The sequence below is a fragment of the Onychomys torridus genome, chromosome 4, assembly GCF_903995425.1.
Source record: "Onychomys torridus chromosome 4, mOncTor1.1, whole genome shotgun sequence".
Taxonomy (NCBI): Eukaryota; Metazoa; Chordata; class Mammalia; order Rodentia; family Cricetidae; genus Onychomys; species Onychomys torridus.
The window spans coordinates 69300552-69322594 of NC_050446.1; positions in this window are offsets into that span (position 1 = coordinate 69300552).

The window sequence follows — 22043 nt, forward strand, 5'->3', positions numbered from 1 at the left end:
TGGAGTTATAGATGGTTGTGAATGGCCCAATATGGGTGTTGGGAACCAAACTCAGATCCTCTGAAAGATCTGTATGTGCTCTTTACTGAAGAACCACCTCTCCAGCCCCTCCCCATTAAAAATGCATCATTTCATTTGGCCAATCATAAAAATCTAGGAGGTCATAGGAAGAAGGAGATTCTGGTACATTCACCATGCCAAGAGATGGTACCACTAACTTCTAGATTAGAGGACCCCTAAATGGCAGGAGCTCAATATTCTTTCTACGTTTTTTAAAAAATCTTGTTTTGGGTACTCTACTGTACACATGTTCTAGGGGCTGGGGGTCTAGCCTGGAACAAACTAGAGTTTGTTTCTCAGTGAAGAGTTAAACAAGACAGAGGGCACATACTGACAGAAAACGTACATCGTGGCAGGGGATGCGTGGTAAGTACGGAGAACAGAAAGGTCAACTGTGGATTTTGAACATGGTGGTCAGGGAAGGCTTCTCTGAGAACATGACATTGAGGTAAGCCTTAGGGAAATGAGACAGTGATCTCCGAGGGACTCACAGAGGAAGGTCAGCTGGGGCTCTCAGAGCATCAGGGCCCTGAGCAGGAAGGGATCTGACTTGCTTTGGGCCAGTAAGGAGGCCAGTGTCTGCTGGAGGTCAGGGAGAGAAGATGAAGTCAGGGACCCTTGGGGAGCAGACACTCTGGGGTCTCACGGGCCATCAACCTGCCTTGGGCACCACTCTGAGTGACTCGGGGCACTTGGAGAGGGATGGGCTTGAGGCACGGTGACCTGACCGACTTTACCACAGGATCAGTGGGAGGAAGTTGGGGACATCAGCTGACGACACTTTAATTAGGGTAAGATGAAAGGGCAGCTGCTACCAGGGTGGTCAGGGTAGAGACGGATGATTGGTCAGGAGCTGCCTGGGTGGCCTTCTAGGTTTTCATTTCTTTCCCACAGGGGAGGCAGCAGAGCTATTCCTGAGGCTAAGGCAGGGACAGCTGGCTGGCTCTGTCCACACCCTCACTGCTTTCTTCTGTCTCCCAGCTGCCACTGACCCCTCTGGTCTGCTGGTTCACCCAGCAATGCTTGCCTTCGGGTGTTTGCTCTGTGGATGTTCCCGTTCACTCTCCAGTTGATTTCTGGTCAGTATTCAGCTATCTGCTCAGATGCCATCCTTCAGACAGGCCTTTCTACACCACAGCCTTGAGGAGCCTCTAATGCTGTCAGTGCCCATCATGACACCCTGTTTCATAACTTCTTGGTGACCTCATTTATTTGTTTGTTTGTTTGTTTGTTTGTTTACTTCCTTACATGGAGACATGGTTGGGGTCACTGATGTGTCTGCAATGGCTAAGGCAGGGCTGAGAGGATGACAATACAGATAATACCCAATGCAATAAGCCATGGGTCTGTCTCTCTGTCGGTCCTGTCCCTTTAACTAGAGGTGAGGAGGCAAAAGGCATGGACCTGGACCCAGTTGACTATGTTCATTTGCTTCCGTTGGTGACCTTGGGCAGAATTCTTCAAGCCTCAGTTTTATCATTCATAAAATGGAGATGATCTACACACTCACCTCATGGGGAGGTTATAAGGAAAGATGACAGAGGGCAAAAGGAAGAGATTAGCCCTGCACCTGGAACTGTCGTGATCACTAACAAACTTCCTGTGTATATCATTCTCATTCTATTGTCTAATGTTTTTGTTTGTTTGATTTTTCAAGACAGGGTTTCTCTGTGTAGCCCTGGTGGTGCTGGAACTCTTTCTGTAGACCAGGCTGGCCTTGAGCTCACAGAGATCCGCCTGCCTCTGCCTCCCGAGTGCTGGAATTAAAGGTGTGCACCACCACCACCTGGCTATTGTCTAAAGTTTTAAACTCTGGAGCTTGAAAGATGGCTCACTCCCCCAAATCAATGATTTTTAAAGTATTTATTATAAAGTATTTAATTATAAAGATAAAATGGGTGTTTGCATAACTAATGTGCAAATTAATCATATTATACATATTAAAGGTATGCAGCTCTTTGTACATAATTGTAATCCAATGAAAGTGTTTTAAAATAAATGCAATAAATAGGAAGAAAGATGGGATTTTAAAAGATTTATTTTTATGTTTTCTGTGTGTGAGTATTTTCCTCTGTATATATGTATGTGCGTCTCATGCCTGCCTGGTGATGGCAGAGGTCAGAAAAGGGTGTCAGAGCCCCTGGAATTGGAGATACAAGTAGTTGTTAATCCACACGCAGGTGCCAGGAACCCAACCTGGGTCCTCTGCAACAGGCTCTGAAACACCAAGCTGTCTCTCCAGCCCCTAGATGAAGTTTTGACCAAAGTAGTTCTTTATTCTTTAGAGACTGTCTAAGTCAGCCCATTTCTCCCCCAAAAGTATCTCACTCCATAGCCCAGGCTTGCCTCAAACTCAGAGCAATCCTCCTGTCTCAGCCTCCCTAAGGCTGTAAGGACAGGCATGAGCCACCATGTCCAGCTGTCCTTTCATTTTATAAATAAGGAAATACAGCCCAAGGGGGAAGTAACTTAACCAAAGCCCAAGACTCCGACCCCAGCTCTGCGCCTTTCTGTGAGGCTTACAGTAGATGACCCACATATTTTTCCAATTATTTTTCCTAAGAACAAAAGGAATTAAAACATAGCTACACAACTAAATCAATCCAGACTTTCAGATTTTGTTTTCCTACTACTGAGCCTTTTGGATAGATCTAAGTTTTAGCAAAAATCTTTGATTTTGATTTTTAAGTTTTTCCCTAAGACATTCTTTGAGTTTTGTTGGATGAATGACTGTTTATCAACATTAAAATATATACTGTATTGTATTTTAAAATTCCAGCTACTCAGGAGTCTGAGTTAGGAGGATTATTTCAGCCCAGAAGACCACAATCAGTCTGAGAAATGTGGTGAGACCCTGACCCTGCTTCTTAAATACACACATACACACACGCATATATACACATGCACACACACACCACACATACACACATACACCTATACACACACACACCACACACATACACATACACCTATACACACACACCACACACATACACACCACACACACCCATATAAACACACCCCACATGCACATACACATCACACACACACACATATATATACATACACACCACACACACATATACACATACACACACATACACACCACACACATCTACACATACATACACAAACCACACACACATATATACACACACACACCACACACACATATACACATACACACACATACACACCACACACACACACATATATATACACATACATACACACCACACACACACATACACACACACAGAGTGCAAAGCAAGTAAGGTGGCATCTGGCATCTATAAAGGATTACAGCATAGCTAACAGGTAGTGGCAGAAGGATTTGAAGTTCAAGGACAGCCTCAGCTACGTGATTCAAGTCCAGCCTGGGCTATATAAAAAAAGAAAGAAATTAAGCATAAAAATGCCTCCAGTTTTCTAAAGATAAATGTGAAAATTAAAATGTAGGTGTGTGTGTGTGGGATCACCCTCAGTGTTATCCCTGGATGTTTGAGTCTTTTTCTAGACACTGTAATTTCCTCTAGTATATACTGTTTAAATTGTCCTCTTTCTTTGACTGGGTGTGGTGGTGTGTACCTACAGTCCCAGGTACTCGAGAGGCAAAGGCTAGAGAATCTGGGGTTCCAGGTCGGCCTTGGCTGGAGAATCTGGGGTTCCAGGTCGGCCTTGGCTGGAGAATCTGGGCAATGCTTGTCCTTAACATTATTCTGCTTTTTTCATGTGGCTTCTTAGAACTCAGAGCAAATTTGCAGTCCACCACAGACAGCATGAGGTTTCATGCATGTCCTCCTCTTGCTGAAAGATCCCCCCTTCTGCTGATTAATTCTGTCTTAAAATGTTAAGGATCTCAGTGTCTCATTGAACAATCTTTTTAGAGGAGGGAAAAGTGTGGGCTAGTGAGATGGCCCAGTGGTTAAGAGCACTGGCTGTTCTTGTGGACCTTGGTTCAGTTCCCAGCACCCACATGGCCATTCACAACAGATCCAGGGGACCTGATGTCCTCTTCTGACCTTGGAGGGCACCAGGCACACACTTCACACACACACACACACACACACACACCCTGGCAAAACACTCACACACAAAATAAATACAGCTCTAAAAAAATAAAAAGGAGAGTAAAGTAGAAATCAGTGACTCAACCCTATTGAAGAGTAGAATCAACACGAGGCTCTTCTTTCCTGCCTTCCCCTTTCTGGCTAGAGCAAGGAACAGCCTCAGTAGACGGATGTTGACAGGGAGAAACCCCACAACTTTGTTTCTGTTGTCTAATGACTCGGGGCTGAAGGCTGCAGATAGCTCTTAGCACAATGCTTGCCATGCACGCAAGGATTTGAACCCCAGTTTGGATACCCAGCACTCATCTAAAAAGCTGGACGTGAATGTATGTTTCTTACCTGGGGAGGTGAGGACAGGTAAACCCCTGGGGCTCATTGGCCATCCAGTCTGGCTAAGCTGGTGGGCTCCAGGTTCAATGGGACCCTGTCTCAGAAAATACGGTGAAGAGCAAGTGAGGAAGAGATCCAGTATTGACCTCTGGCCTCCACATACAGACAGACACTGGTGAACTGGTGACTATACACCTGAATGCACATATATACATGAATATGTACATAACACACACACACACACACACACACACACACACACACCAAGCATCACTTTACCTTAATAAAAAGTCCTAGGAGTGTCACTGACTATTGGCCTGTTTTGAAACCTTGCAAAATGCTTGTTTACACAAATAAATACGTATGAATAATAATTTTCTATATAATTAGTGCACTTTTTTGGTAAGCACATGATGTTTTCTTAACTCAAAAACAACTGAACATTTGTGGTATGACTGCCCAAAATGCACAGCCTGATTGTAGTCATTAGGAAAATACCCAATAAACCCAGAGAGAGCAACTTTCTGCAAAATCCCTCATCTCCCTTCTAAACAACAACAACCCAATAACTTAAAAGACAAAACAAAACCAAACTTAGAAGCCACTCCAGAGTGCAGGTAAGTAGAGACAGTGCTAGAGTATAAAGTTTTTCTGCTGCTGCAGTGGGGTACAGCGATAACTTGAGAAGTCTGGATGAAGTCTCACAACTGAATAATAAGGTTGCCTCACTATCAATAGAGTAGATAATATAACTCTCTCAAATGAATCAGAACAAGTGTATTTGGAATGTGTGTAGGAGGAAAGGAAAAAGGGTAAGGAAGGAAGAGAGGAGGAAAATGATAAATCAGTAACTTATCAGCTGGGGAATCTGAGTGGAGAACTTACTGTAATTCTCGTTTCGTTTTTTGCAATTTCTTTTTAAGTCTGAAATTACGTCAAAATAAATTAAAACCTGCAAACTTCGAAATGTCCCTGATGAATAGGATAGGCACAGATTTTTGAAATATAAAAAATAAGGCAGGCTTATTGTTATGTTTTTCTCCTTGGTTGTTTTGTAAAACTAGCTCATAATGCAGAATTGTTACGGTTTTCACAAGCGTCTGATTTAAGGCTGTAACAAATGCTGGTCCAGGGCCTCAATAGAGGGCGCTGCGGCACTGCAAAGCCTAAGCCACAGCCCAAGCGCTTTGGGGATCCCCACTAAGGAAGGGTTCTGAAGTGTTAACCGGTGGTAGGACGGTGGCGTTGAGATTCTCAGAGCCGAACTGTATCTACAATTTATTTTACAAACCATCCCGCTAAGAGAGGGAAAACATGTTGCTCAAAGCCATCGACCCATGCAGCATCCCCCTCTGACTTGGAGAGCACAGCTAGCGGTTCTCCAAGTTCTCCAAGGTTTTCCTAGGTTCCCAGTCTGCACCGAGTGCATTGGGTGCAGCACCTATTTAACCTATGCCTCCACTCACTTCTATTTCTGAGTCGAAATCTGGTAAGTCAGTGCTTCGTCTGGTGTCACAACAAACAAACAGAAAAGGAAAGAAAAGACATTCTGGCTGTACTTGCAGCTAACGTGGCGTTCCACAACACAGCTCTGCCTGCGAGTTTACTCTGAAGGAACTCACCACATACAAGCGGAAGCAGAACACGGCCGCCAAAATAGCAGGGAACTGGGAATCTCCTGATGGATACATGCTTGCTGACAAGGAGCCAGGGGCCCAGGGAAGGAAGGTTGTTGGGAGGGAGACAGAAAGCAGGGTGCAACATCTAGCCAGGCAGTAAGAGGCCTATGAGATGGGGAAAGCTGGGCTCGGCAGATGGTTCAGGGGCTAAAAGGTGCTTGTTCTCCAACCTGACAACCTGAGTACCATCTCTGGGAGCCACGTGGTAGAAGGAGAGAGCCGCTCCCACAAGTTACGCTTTCCCTCCACACATACTCTATGGTACACACATGCACGCGCGTGCGCACACACACACACACACACACACACACACACACAAAAGCACACATGCACACACACAGCACCCAATCTAAAAAACACACAAGATATGTTTAAGACAGTGAGAAAACAGATACGGAGAGAAAATAAAGAGGGAAATAGAGCAGGAAAGCTCATTGAACAGGCTCAGAAAAGGTGTAAAAATCTTGGGATTTTTCCTCTCTATTACCTATATCCTCCTATTGAATCTAGAAGCTAGTCTTTGTTAGGACATCCACCAGAAACACTAGGACCCTCTGCTTCTATCTGTACCCCATTCCATCTGGCCATATCATTTCCAACAAGAACATCCACACTGGTCCTCTTGCTCCTTTTCTCGGACTTCCCGTGACTCATTCTCCATGAAACAGCCAGAATCACCTTTTAAAACATACACCTTAAAAAAAAATGTTTTTAAGCGTATGTGTGAATGGATGGCACATGTGTGTGGTTGCCCTTGGAGGCCATAAGAAGATGTTAGATACCCAGGAACTACAGCTGTAGGTGGTTGTGAGATGCCCAGCATGGATGCTGGTAACTAAAGTTGGGTCCTCTGGAAGGATAGTCCTCTTAACTACCAAACTGCCTCTCTAGCTCCTAAATCATATATATTTATATATATATAATCAGCAGCCATGCCAGAAGAAGTAAAAGTTGGTCCAAGCTGTGCCACACCCCTGGCATTCTTCTATGAAGATAGAGATGTGAAATTGGGTTTGGATTTTGCTTTCTGAAAGGTAGACATGAAAAGGCATACTTCTGTCCAGGGATTAGTGCTTCAACCATGGGAGTGAGCCCTGGAGACTTCTTTTTTTTTTTTGTACTTTCAAAGATGATAGGACAGCATCCTATAATATTAAATTGTGATTAAAAAGTAATTGAGCTAATGTTCACAGTAAGCTTATTTCTGGAAAAACAAACTTTCATGCACCTCATCAATGCACTCTCTGGGAACAGCTTCTGATCAGCTCTCTTCTGCTCTCAATAAGTCCAAAGGCCTCTCCAGGCTCCGCCTGAGCTGGCCTCTCCTGATACACCTCTCATGGAACCCTTTCTTCCTCCTGCTGCCTTGAGGACTGGTAGGTACAAATGGTTCTCACCCTGAGGACTCCATACTGACTTCTCCCTGAGTCTGGAACATTCTGTGGTCCGGGCTGCAGATGGTTGCCCCCTTCCTGTCTTGTAGGTCTTCCCTAAATGTGACCTCCTGGCAAGGACTCCCTAACTGCCAGATCAAGGGTGGCCACATTGCCTATCCTTCCCTGTGGCCCCTCTTTGTGATGTCGCGTGGTCTGGAGCTTTCCCTTCACTTGTTTCTTTAGCATATCCGTCTTTTCTCCTCTAGACTTTTTTTTTTTTAAGACAGGGTTTCTCTGTGTAGCTTTAGAACCTTTCCTGGAATTCACTCTGTAGCCCAGGCTGGCCTCGAACTCATAGAGATCTGTCTGCCTCTGCCTCCTCTGAGTGCTGGGATCAAGGGCGTGTGCCACCACCGCCCAGCCCCTCTAGACTTTTTGAAGATAGAATCTTGTTTTGGTCACCATACTGGTGCCCTGAGCTGTGAGTGTCTGTCAATAGTAGGGACATAGATATAGTAAATAATTGTGAATGAATGAATGAGTGAATGAATGGGCTGATTGACTGAAACAGAACCTTATGGTGAAATACAGTAGAGGTCAGGATGAGGAGAAATGTTTCAAAGTCTATGGCAAGATTAAGGAGGCCCATAAAGTCTGGGAACAGCAAGGAGGCACTAAGAGTTGTTGATTTCTGGAAATGCAAGGCTTGCTTAACAAACAGCAAACAGTGTTCATGAAGAATTAGAAAAGAGCTTAGCTACTGGGTGGCGGCAGCAGCACACTCCAGAGGCAGAGGCAGGCAGATCTCTGAGTGAGTTCCAGGACAGCCTGGGCTACAGAGTGAGTTCCAGGACAGCCAAGGCTATACAAAGAAACTCTTGAAAAACAAACAGAGCCCCCCCCCCAAAAAAAAAAATCTTAGAAGGACGGTGCTGAGTTAGAAGTAAAGTCAGCGATTGATTGATTGATGATTGATTGATTGAAGGGGACGGCTTTAGGGAAAGGTTTCCCAGAGGACTAATACCAGAGCCAAGTTTTTAATTTTATTATTATTATTGTTATTTGCCTATTTCAGACAGGATCTCCCTGTAGCCCAGGCTGGCCTCAAACTCTCAACTCTCTATCCTCCCGCCTCCACTTCCCAAGTGCTAGGATTTCAAGTCAAGGCCACTACCCCCGCTATTCTTAAACTAAATTTCCTGCCTTGAGCACACACCAGTAAAAACTGAAGCTCACACTTGCACGGATCTCACTGCCAGAATTTTCATCTGTGCACCTGGGCAGAACGTCTCTCAGAGGTGGGGATGGGGTGGGGTGAAGAGGCTTCCGCAATACAACTAGAAAGAAAATCTGATTAATGAGATTGCAGTTCAGCTGGGTTCTGTGTCTCTGGTTTTCAGATGACATCAATTGAGTCCACCTTTTAAAGAGTTAGCCATCGGTCACAGGATTTCAAGATTTAGAAGTCTCAGCCCCAGAAGGGACCTAGTGACTTGCTTTTTATTTTACTGATAGAGGATAATGAGATTAGAGTTGGGAGGTGGCTTGCCGAAGACACAACCTCAGTAAGTGTCCTCCTAAGGAAGACACGGAGGCAAAGTCTGCCCAGGAGCTGGTAGATGCAGTGAGAGGTTGGAAGCACACAGCAAGGGCCTCATGTGATGCTTTATTCCCATTTGGCCATAACTGCCAGCTTAGCATTAGCTTTCTCCCAACAAGCTTTTATTCAGTGCATACCAATGAGGGTCTTGTTCCTGCCACTGAGACACTGCAGTGCACATGGCCCTTGCAATTCTTACTCTACTGGGGCTTACTTGCCAGAGGGTGTGTGTGTGTGTGTGTGTGTGTGTGTGTGTGTGTGTGTGTGTGTTCAATGATCAGAAATGCTATGGAGGAAAGAGAGGCAAGAAAGAGGTAAGAGAGGTACCAGAGGTAGGGGATGCTGAAACTGGAACTGTGTGTGTGTGTGTGTGTGTGCCTGGGGTGGAAGTGAGGTTATCAAGGAAAGCCTCTCAAAGAAAGTGACCCAGATTCTGGGATAAATCTAGCAATGAGGAAGGAGAACTTTCCTTTTTCTTCAGAGAAATACCTGTTTCAGGGCAGCAGTCCAGAAGGCAAGTACTGTACTGGGTGGGGTTAGTGGTGACACCACCATGGGTTGCAGAGATGAAGTCCAGCCATCAGCACTGTTTGAGAACATCAGATGGAATTAATTAGCTGTTTCCTTCCTGGAAACCTAACCAAGAACGAAGATTTCAGAGGTTAGCAGAGATAATTGCACTAAGGCTCACCGTTGGGTTGTTATATTTCTCCTCCTTCTGTGTGTGTGTGTGTGTGTGTGTGTGTGTGTGTGTGTGTGTGTGTGTGTGTGTGCTGAGATACTATGTAGCCCAGGCTGACCCAGGACCCATTCTGTGGGCTCTGCTGGCCTGGAATTTGTGTTTCTCCTGCCTCTGCCTGCCAGGTGCTAGTAATATAGTCATGTACCATCACATGTGGATTCAAATCTTTTTTGAGTAGCTTTAGAATGGGGTGGGACCAACACTGGATGAGCCCTACTATGTGCTAAGTGTCTTAGTGTCTGTGCTACTGGGATTCTGTTCAGGGAGTTGTCTCCTGCACCCTCTCATTTCCCTCATCAACAAATGTGCACAGTAACACCTCCCTTGCATTACTGAGTATAAAATGGGATGGTATATACAGAACCCTAACCCTGCACTTAGCACATGATGAACAATTAATAAATGGGACCGCATGAAACTGAAAAACTTCTGTAAGGCAAAGGACATTGTCAGCAGGACAAAGTGGCAGCCTGCAGAATGGGAAAAGATGTTCACCAACTCCACATCTGATGAAGGACTAATACCTAAAATACATAAAGAACTCAAGAAACTAGATATCAAACAAACAATCAATTAAAAATGGGGTTCAGACCTAAACAGAGAATATCCAAAAGAAAGAAATGCAAAGGGCTGAGAAACACTTAAAGAAATGTTCAACATCCTTAACCATCAGGGAAATGTAAATCAAAACTACTTTGAGATCCATCTTATACCTGTCAGAACAGCTAAGATCAGTAACACAAGTGACAGCTCATGCTGGCGAGGATATGGAGTAAGGGGAACACTTATTTATTGCTGGTGGGAGTACAAACTTGTACAGTCATTATGAAATCAGTATGGTGGTACCTCAAAAAGCTGGGAATGGATCTGTCTCAAGATCTGCCATATACTCTTGGGCATATACTCAAAGGACACTTCTTCCCACCACAAGGACACTTGCTCAACCCTGTTCACTGCTGCTCTGTTCATAATAGCCAGAAGTGGAAACAACCTAGATGCCCCTCAACAGAAGAATGCATAAAGAAAATGTGGCACATTTACACAATGGAGTATTACTCATCCATTAAAAAAATGACATCATAAAATTTTCAGGCAAGTGGATGGAATGAGAAAAAAATCATCCTGAGTGAAGTAACCCAGACCCAGAAAGATAAATATGATATGTATTAACTTATATGTGGTTACTAGCCATTAAATAAATGATAACCAAACTATGATCTGTATATATGGAGAGTTTAGGTATAAAGGAAAGTGCTCAGAGGCTCTGCTGGTTAAAGGTTGCAGTCTACCATGGCCTGGCAGCTCTCTCTGAGCTCAGCAACATGGACAACACCTACCTAGGGTAACACCAAATACTACTGGTCTAAAAAAACAAAACCATTAAAATGACTCCTAATGATACTCTGCTGTACTCATAGATCAGATGTCTTGGTCAGCCATCATCAGAGAGGCTTGCTTCCTCCTGCAGCAGACACAGAGACCCACAGTGAGACATTACAAGGGGAGTGAGAGACCCTGGAACACACAGTTCTAAATGGATGTCTCCATCAAATCCCTCCCCTTAGAGCTCAGGGAACCCTATGGAAGAGGAGGCATAAAGAGTGTAAGAGCCAGAGAGGGTGGAGGACACCAGGAGAACAAGGGCCTCTAATTCAACTGAGCAAGGCGTTTATGAACTCACAGAGACGGAAGCAGCAAGCAGAGGGTCTGCATGGGTCTGCACCACATCCTCTGTGTATATGTTCAGCATTTTTATGGGATTCCTGAGTATGTGAATGAGTGGGTCTCTGACTCTTGTGCCTTCTCCTGGGCTCTTTTCCTTCTGTTGGTTGCCTTGTCCAACTTTGATATGATGGTTTTTATTTTATTTTATCATATTTTATTCTGTCATGTTTGGTTGTTATCTCTTAGGAGCCTGTTCTTTTCTAACGCGAAACTCTGGTAGGAGGAACTGGGAGGAGTAGAAGAAGGGGAAACTGTAATCAGGATATATTGAGTGAGACAAGAATCTATTTTCAATAAAGGAAAAAAAAAAGAAAAGAAATGAGGTTACTTGCTGATGGTAGCTGAGCAGGTTAGCCCCAAAGCTTCTACTCCAGGCCTTACTCTCCTCTAGCCACTTCAAGTTTCCTTTGATGACAAAGATGAACAGCTGCCAGGTCTATAGAAGACCTGATATTCACTCCAGGAGACCAGGCCTGGGATGGGAATTAGGCCTGGCCTCTATACGCTTCCCTTGCCATCAGTTGGGGAGCAAGAGAGAACATGTCTGATTGGCTTCTGTTCAGATTTACAGCCTGGCAGTCTTCATTCAGCAGAGCAGGGTACCCAACACCAGGTGAAAAGTGTGAGTATGGGCCCAAGGCTTGGTCCCAGCCCGCCAGGCCCTATGGCAGGGTAACCTTCAAGGCTGTGATGCTTTCAAGCCTTGAGTGATGCCTTCAAGGCCTTGGGGCTGCCAGGCACTTCCGGTGACGGCTCTCAGGGCTTACGCTTCTGGCAGAAACTATCCACTCCTGTGTTTGTCAGTGAGCAGTGAGAATTGAGAGCGTCTATAAAAATGACTATTACAGAGAAATTGTGGGGCTAGTTAGCAGCTGAGAATCGAGGGGGTGGTGACGAGGCCTCTCAAGCTGCGCAGACATGCTTTTCAAAGTGCTTTGAGTCGCGGGGTGGCGGTGGGCACTGAGCTGCTGCTGCGTGGGTTGGTTGTCTAGGCTCCGCAGTCACCGTGTGAACCTAAACTACAACTGCAGTGACTAACATTCCACTAGGCTACGAGCACTGGCCGTGCTGCAGCTCAGGTCCCGGAGAGCAGGGGTGCACCAGAGACTCGGCTGAATGGAACGATCTCAGAAGGGGACGTGATTTTCACTTAATATTCCCAGGTTTCTCCATGATTCTTCCGGTCTCACAGTTGAGAGGGCAGAGGCTCCATGGAGATTAGAATTCAAGTCCGTCTTAGGCTCCTTACCCCATCTGTTCGTTGCGGGTGTGTGTGAGATGGTGACTTAATTCTTTCCCTCTATTTCAATGAGAAAATGCCACGTGGTGGAGGTGGGGAGCGTGGGAGGGGTGCTAGCAATTTCCGTCCGTAGGCGTGTCGGCTCTCTATTCCCAGCTGCCTCCCTTTGTTTGGGAACTCCACCAGGATGGGCCTTTCTGCAAACATGAGGCAAATTCCTGCTCATCATCCTTGGGGACCAGGGTGGGGTCACCCCAGTTTCTACACACTGAAGTGAATGGAGACGCTTGCCTGTAGACTTTCACCCTGAGGAGTCAGGGATACAGTGTTCTTGGAGGGAGATTCCATCCGGACGGTTGACACTGGCCATCAGCATTCATTCATTCACTCGCTCATTCCTTCAATTCAGGAGCTTTCCCGGGCCTTGAGAAAGCCCCTGAACTTTGGGCAGAGAGGTTGTGTGGTTCCTCAGCAAAGCCGCCCAAATCAAGATTGTAACTGAGAGGCTGGAGAGATGGAGTGGGTTCAGTGGTTAAGAGTCAGTATGGGCTTGCACAGAACCGGGGTTTGATTCCCAACACCAACATCAGGTGGCCACAGCACCTGTAACTTCAGCTCCAGGGGATCTGGCACTTGCTCCTGGCCTCCATGGGCACCTGTACTGAGATGCACAAACTTACACACACACACACACACACACACAATTTTAAAATTAAAATAAAATTAAAAATAAGATTGCAACTGACTCTGGCGCCAGGGAAACCTGCCCGGGGTCTTCACATCGTCGTGGTGGCACCCTCACACAGAAAAAGCATTTGAGGGAGAACCAGAAGCTTTAGGTAATATTAATACTGGAGATAACTCTACAGTTAGAGACCAGAATCAGGGGATGTGGCCTAGAGTTGTGCTTAGCTGCTGAAGGTTGTCTTTAAAATTTGAATTTAGATGCCAGTAGGTAGGAGGGAATCACAAACTTTCTTGGTACCCACGACTCCCTAGCCATCCCGTCTAATTCACAGATTTACCAGCCAGCTGTCTAGCCTCTGGAACTACCTGGGTTGTCTATACTAACATCAGTTGCCTGTGAGGGGTCATTTATTCAAGGGTCAGTGAACTGAAAGTGGCCTTGTATGTGCTATGATTTGAAACTTTGAAACTTCCTCTGACTCAGTGGTGTAAGGGAATAGCAAAGGTGAACTTTATTTGGTAATTTAGTATTTTAGTAATAATGGGAATTGATGATTTTTAAAAGAGGGTGGATAAGTCATTCATTTCACTGGTGGTTTTTGTGAGCTCTTTCAAGCCAGGCAGCATTCCAAGTGCTGGGAATACAGCTTCGAGGAAAAGATAAACATGGAGCTAGAGTTCCGTGGTGAGTTGTGGCAGATCAATAGACCGGACCCGTTGTTGGATAGTGGTTAAAGGGGAAAGAAAATTGATGGTAGCAGGGCGTAGTGGTGCACGCCTTTAATCCTAGCACTCTAGAGGCAGAGGTAGGTGGATCTCTGGGAGTTCAAGGCCAGCCTGGTCTACAAAGTGAGCTGCAGGACAACCAGAGCTACACAGAGAAACCCTGCCTCGAAACGCCCGCTCCCCAAAAAACCCATAAAGCAAAAAAGAAAGAAAACGATGTTAAACAAAAATTATGGGAAGCCGTTCTTTTGACTGGGCACCTGCCTACACTAGACCTCACAGGACGGGTCCAAATCAACATGGAGTCACTCACTCTAAAGCCACAAGATAAAACTGAAAGTCTGAAGAGCAAATTTCCCTAAACAGGAGGCCCTAGTCTGCCTGACTCAGCGTGAGAGGGAAGAGCCCTCTTAGCTAATCAGGATTTATTTGTTTGTTTTTAGGAGTTCAAGTGGTTGAAATCAGGGCATTGGGCATGCCAGCCGGCATACTAGGCAAACCCAGGCAAACCCTCTACCAATGAGTGCATCTCTAGCCCCGCCCCCTTTTGTTGTTTCCACCTTATAAACATACTTTCTGCCACCACCACCCCCACCCCCCCCCCCCAAACCCCTCTGGGATTACTCAATCTATTTTGTAGACTAGGGGCTTCCCTGATTCATGAATTGCAAATAAAAGCAATTAGATCTATAAAATCATATCACGTCAAGAAGCAGCGAGGCCTAACTTTTGTTTTTTCACGGGGGCCAATATTAGAGGAGGTTTATAAACTGGACATTTGGCACAAACTACAAGTCAGTGAGCTCGCTGGCCACATGGCTGACTGGAGCAAAAGCAATCTCGATGTCATCTAAAGGCACTGAAGTGGGGCCAGGCCTGATAGGTTGAGGAGACCTCTCATACCACATTCTAGCCTACATTTTCTTGCTCCTGTGAGGAAACCACCATTGTTTTTCTCATTTATAGATGGGCAAACTGTGGCCAGGAAGGCCAAGGAATTTGTTCCAGGCTGCACAAGAAGCCAAGGCAGAATCCTAACCAAGGCAGAGTTTGTGCTTCTAAATACTAAGGCATTAAATGGTTGTGGAAATGACTTCATTGGCCTGGGTAGACTCAGGTACCAGAGTTCTACCTCCAGCTGCAAGCGGACTTTCCCAGTCCTGGAGGAAAAGCCTGGGTGTGGCAGGTAGGAGGGGGAAAGAGTCAAGCCTTGGCTGGCTTCCTGCTGAGTCACAGCTGCTGGGCTGAGGAGGGAGCTCTGTGGGGCTCAGGCCTCCTCTTCTCATAGTGGCAAGTTCTTCTCTTCGAAGGAGACGCCTGTTGACAGGCCTTAGCTGCACATTAATACTGAATGAAGTAGCCTGACTTTCCTAACAGTTTTGTTGTGAAATTGTGGTTGGGCCCCACTTCTTCATGGGGCCCTACAGCCAGCAAGAGGGCACAGCCATGGAGGCTGTCTTTCTGCATAGCCTAGTAGTTCATTCTCCAACATGTCCTTGATGGACACATCCTGTCCCTTGTCGGTCCAACTCTTATCCCTCTGAGGATGGACAGTTCAAAAACAGTCATGTGCTTGTCCGGCTGGATAAGAATGGGTAGAAATGCAAAGGGGAGCTGTGGATAGCACCCTGGGCTCCTGATGCTCAGCCATCGCTAGACACATTCACAAACACAGCAAACGGGGAAAGGCTAAAGCATGCCGATTTGTAGTCTTCAAAATACAGGTTCATGAGTAATAACCATAGCTAACACCTATTGTGCATCTCAATGGTGCCAGGCAATATTCTAATCACTTAAAATGTCTTGACATGTTTGATTTCAGCTTTATGACTGTTATAACATGTTAGAGGGGATGAACTTCCCATTTGCTAGATAAGGAAATGGAAATTTACAGTTGTCACAGATTAGAGAGAGCAGAAAGGGAACAGGAACAAAATCCAGAAGTGAGGAAAGTGCAGGCTGGCTTGGGACTGAAGCAAAAGGACAAGGGAGTCTGGGCTGCAGCTCAGTGATAGAGTGTTTGCTGAGCATGTGTGAGCCCGGGCTCCATCCCAAGTACCACAAACCAGAGCAGGAAACAGGGGAAGAGTTATGGTGCCAGAAAAGTCTGGAGGGACAGCAAGGCCAGACTCAGTCAGGGCTTGCTCTTAAGTTCATGGGTGTCAGGGGATAAGGATTGTGCATGTCAACTGCATCCTCCACTTTGAGCATCACACCTTCAAAATGTCCTTTAAATTATTTTAAAAGATAGGGTCTCACTATGTTGCCCATGCCAGCCTCAGGCTCCTGGACCTAAGCAATCCCCCAGCCTCAACCTTTCTAGTAGCTGGGACTACAGGTTTCTGCCTTTGAACCTGGTCCCATTGAACCTTTATTTTAATTTTTTTTTGGAAACAGGATCTTGCACTGTAGCTCAAGCTGGTCTTGAACTTGAAGCAATTCTTCTCCTTCAGGCTGCAATTGCTGAGTTTACAAGCTTGAGCTACCAGAGCTGGCTAAAGTACCTTTGAGTTGATTTCTTCTAAGCCTCGGACCTACATGTTTGCCGAGCTGGTTTAGGGTTGTCTTGCAGAATGGACAGTGGGATTGAACAAAGGCAGCAGGAAGGACTCAGGTTCTGTGGCCAAGAGACACGTGATCTGAACCTCCTGCCTCCATCTGGTGATTGCAAGCCTGCCTCACACATCTGGCTTATTTTGTGCTGGGAATTGAACTCAGGGCTTCATGTATTCCAGGCAAGTACTCTACCAACTGATATATTCCTAGCCTGGTATTTATTCTTATAGCACTTTATTCCTTTCCTGTATGATACCAAGAACAATTTGTAACCTTGTGAGAGGGCCACCCACTCATAGGATTATGATAACGATTAAGACAGTGTAGGAAAAATGCAGAGCTGGTACCTGTCTGAGGGGGAGTTGTTCTTAGTTATCCTTATCACTACACTGCCTTCCTTCCTGGCCTAAAACCACTGGCATATCTACAGTATTGATAATGTCATAAAATCTAAGGTATCATCAACTGTATCCCACATCATTATTGGTATCTTTTTAGGAAATGAAAAGACCAGAGAGAAAAGCTTTCCTATCACCAGAAATTTTCCTGCTCTGAGTATTCAAAAGGCTCCTTTAAGTCTGACTGTGACACGGATTTTTATTTTCTAGGAAGCGTTTTTTTTTCCTGGCCTTTAAATTATTGTTTTTACATTATTTACTATGTGTGTGTGTGCAAGCACTGCATGAACATGGGCACAGAATAAGCACATGCACTGTGAGCTCACGTGTGGTGATCAGAGGACATCTTGCAGGAATCAGTTCTTTCCTTCCACAATATGGATTCTAGGATCAAACCCCATTATCAGGTTTGGCAGAAGGCTCCTTTATCAGCTGAGACATCTTACTGGTCTTTTTTTTTTTTTTTTTTTTTTTTTGCCTTTTAAAACACTTTAAAAAAAAAAAAAAAAGATCTCATGGAACCCAGGATGCTGTGAACTGTGGATCCTCCTGCCTCTACCTATTAAATGCTGGACACATATGTTGTTTATATAGTACTGAGGATTGAACCTAGAGCCTCCTGCATGCTAGGCAAGCTCTTCTTAGTTACAGCCTCAGTTTCAGTACATAATAACTCTTCATTTTAGTGCCAATTCAGCTTGGGACCTTTGGAAAGACATAAAAGGCCATTAAACTGGTACTTGTAGTACCAACAATGCAGCTTCCTAAACAGTGCTATATAACAAGTCTCTTGAGATTGAAACATTCCGTCTTGAAGGGGAACTCCTTAAGCAGGAAGGTAAGCAACTCAAAATAGCTTCAGGAAGTACCTGAAACTGACCAGATTCACTAGGCCCCTCCCTGTTGGTGTAAGCAATAAAGCTGAGGAAAGAATTCAGACAAGCCAAGTTGCAAAGAAGATTCGTTGAGGAGAAAAACATCAAAGAAGACTCAAGAGACCAGCCCAGAAGCAGAGATCAGCTGAGCTGCCTGCAAGGGTTTTAGATCAACTGAGTCACTCACAAAGGACAGTCTCCAACATAAAGAGCTGCCTGCAGGCTGTGCAGTGTGCTCCAGGTTCCCAGCTTTGTGAGCTGTCTCCTGTACTGGGGTGGGCTTTGGTGATGCGGCTGTCAGTGAGTCATTTCTGCTCCTGTAAATAATCCCTCACCTATATTCCTGTAAGTCACCCCAATAAAACTCATTGCTTCACCAAGTTGTACTTTGGTGGTGTCCATACTTTCGGTTGTGTAGGGCTCCCTATCTGGGGTGAGTAGATGTGTGTGTAGCATCTCTCCAAGAAAAATTTCGTCACATGACAAAAGGGAAAGATGGGGGGGGGGCACTTTGGCCAGGTTTGTGCCTGTGTAGGCAATGACAACTACATTATGACTGTTGTTAGAATAAAAAACAACAACAACAAAAAAAACCTGAAGAGGATAGAATCTCTGGTGTGGGTGCCGAGCTAACATTCTCCAGGAAGCTCTTGTGATTTGTAGCTTGCCTGCCCTGAGGGTTTTTCTTTTAAACTTTAATAAAATTGGCCCTGAGCTCCCATTTGAGTCCATTCTTAAATTCTTGTATTAATAAGACTAGGAGAGCTAGAGAGATGGCTCAGAGGATAAGAGCACTGACTGTTCTTCCAGAGGTCCTGAGTTCAATTCCCAGCAACCACATTGTGGTTCACAACCATCTGTAATGAGATCTGGTGCCCTCTTCTGGCCTGCAGGGATATGTGCTGTATACATAATAAATAAATAAATCTTAAAAAAAAAAAAAGAAAAAAAGACTAGGAACCCCAAGGGGGCATGTAATTTCCCTTTTATCATCTGACAACCATGAAGGGAGCCCCAGATTCCAGTAGTTTGTTAGTAATTTGAGGTGCCACTGATTCTGTATTGATTTGCACATCCACGTAAAAATGTGAAAAAAAAATGTAAGCTTGATGAAGTGTGTTAGAAATTAAATGACACCCCCAACAGATGTATGTTTCCCTAGTGGACTTTTTTTGCTACTTATTTTTGGGATTGTATTTTAGTTACAACATTTCTCCCTTCCCTTTCCTCTCTGCAAACTCTCATACACTCCTCTCCACTCTGGTTCAAATTCATGGCTTTTTTTTTTTCTCATCAGTTGTTATTGCATGAATGTATGTATTTGTATATACACATATATAATCTGTTGAGTCAATAAATGTTACCTGCATGTATGTTTTCAGGGCTGACTGTGTGGCATTGGACAGTCACTTGGTGTGCTCCTCTCTGGGGAGGGTCATCTCCCCTGCCCGAAGCCTTCCTCAGTTGTGAATGGTGAGGCTGTAGGGCTTCTCTCCACGACATTGGGCATGTTTGCTGGTGTGCTCCTTGTTCAGCTCACATTTGGGCGGTCTTGTTGGCAGGACTTTATGGGTGTAGATTCTGATGAATCTATGGAAACTTGGCCATGCCTTAAACCAAACTTGTTTGGGTATTCTAAGTCTTGCACGTGGCTTTGCGTCAGTGCAAGTGTAGCTAGTGGCTATAACAGATAAACTCGAAAACCTCCTCAGTTTCTCGCTCGTGTAAAGTTCAAGTCAGCGTTCCTTGTTGGCAATAAAGAGCTCTCCATAGGGATCCAGGTACAGAGATCTTGATGGTTTCAGCAGGCCATTTCAGGAGTTGGCATAAGAATAGATGGTCCTGTGTCATACCTAGAAAAAGGGTGCACAGGACATTCTTACATTCTCTGTGGGACTGTGAGTACAAGGCGACATCTAACTGCAAAGGAGTCTGGGAATGTAGTCCAGCGCAGTTATCAGGAAGAAAAGGATGGATTGTCTTGTTAGCAGGTAATGACTTCTGTTCAGGTTTTATAGGAGAGGGGTTTATTTTGTTTCTGGTTTGTTTGTTTGTTTGTTTATATTTGTTTGGTGTGTGTGTGTGTGTGTGTGTGTGTGTGTGTGTGTGTGATATTTCATGTGTGTGAAAGTCAGAGAACAACTTGGGGAACTCAGTTCTCTCCTTCCAGCATGTGGATTCTAGGGATTGAACCCAGGTCACAGGTTTGGCAGCAAACACCTTTACGGGCTGAGCCGTCTTCCTGGCCCCATAAATGAAAATGAAGCACTGTGATAGGCATGGAGGAGAACTTAATTCATGTCCCCTCAAACACCATAGTGGATATTGTTCTCTTTTTTAAGATGAAAAGCTTGGCTAAAGTGTAACTCCACAGTCATAAAGCCAGAGTTGAGCTCTTGTTTGTAGACACTTCCCATGACATGTGTTTGCTCCTCTGAACTCTACAAGAAGGTTGAGAGAGAGAGAGAGAGAGAGAGAGAGAGAGAGAGAGAGAGAGAGAAGAGAAGCCATTGGTTCTTATTATGGGATGTTTCATGTCATTTGTCCTTCCGTCCCCTGTCCCTCCTCTCTCTCTCCCCTTCTTTGAGATAGGGGTTCACAGTGTAGCACAGGCTAGTCCAGACTGGAGCTTACTATGTAGACCAGCCTGCCTCCAATTTGATCGTCCTGCCACTGCTGGGATTGCAGGTGTGGGCCACCAGACATATCTCTCTTTTCTCTTTGTCCAAGGCCAGTGACTTCACCAGTTACCAAGGATGGATCAGGCTGCGGCACTTGCTGCCCGTAAATGCTGAAAGGCCAGCAGGAGGATATATTTGGGGAACAATTTACATATTTATTTAATAGGCATGGCAATGATCTATATTAAATATATTAAAGAGCTATTGAAAATTCTGCAGAATATGGTAACAGTGCTGTGCTAAGTAGAAAATGTACTTTCTTTTCTTGGGACAAGGTCTCAAGTAGCCCAGGCTGGCCTTGAACTTGCTATGTAGCTGAGGATAACCTTGAATTCAGGATCCTACTATCTCTCCACTTCCTGGATTCCAGGCATAGGCCACCACACTTGGCTAAGAAACTGTGTAGTTTTCAGAGATGGATACTGATGCACTCTAGGGTAAATGTTAAGATGTTTGCACTTGAATATAAAAGGTCACCAGCAACAATAGCAACAGAAAACCAGATGAAGCAAACACGGCAAAATGCTAAGAATTGTTAAAGGTGAGAGGTGCATGGATGCTCTTTATATTTTCCTGCGACACGTTCCTTCTGAAGTAAGACAGTGGGGCATTTGGATGAGGCTTAAATATCACTATCTAATACTTTTCTTGTGCTTGTTGTTGATCAGTCAATTTATTACTACCTCCACTTGACTCAAACTACAGGAAAATGGGGCTTTGATAGTTTTATTTCTTTTTTAGATTAACAATAGATTTTTTTTTCATACAATACATTCTGATTATGGTTCCTCCATCCCTTACTTCTCCTAGCTCCTCCCTCCCTTCCCTCCCATCTGGATCCACACCCTCCCTCCCTCCCTCCTTCTCTCTCTCTCTTTCTTTCTTTCTTTTTTTCTTCCTTCCTTCCTTCCTTCCTTCCTTCCTTCCTTCCTTCCTTCCTCTCTCTCTTTTCATACTATATTCTATCATGGTCCCCCCCCTTCCCAGCTCCTCCCCACCTCCCCTTCATCCTGATCCACCTTCTTTCTGTCTCTCATTAGACAACAAACAGGTTACTAAGGGCTGATAGTGAAATATAATACAACTACAATGTAAAAACTAACACACTGGAATAGGACAAAACAAACAGAAGGAAAAGGCACATGAAAGAGATACAGATGCAGAGACCCACTTGTTTGCACAGTCTGGAATCCCATAAAACACTGAACTAGAAGCTATAATGTATAAACAAAGGTTGTGTGTACATAAAAAGTATGTATACATAAATAAAATTAAATTAAAATTAAAAATAAGATTTC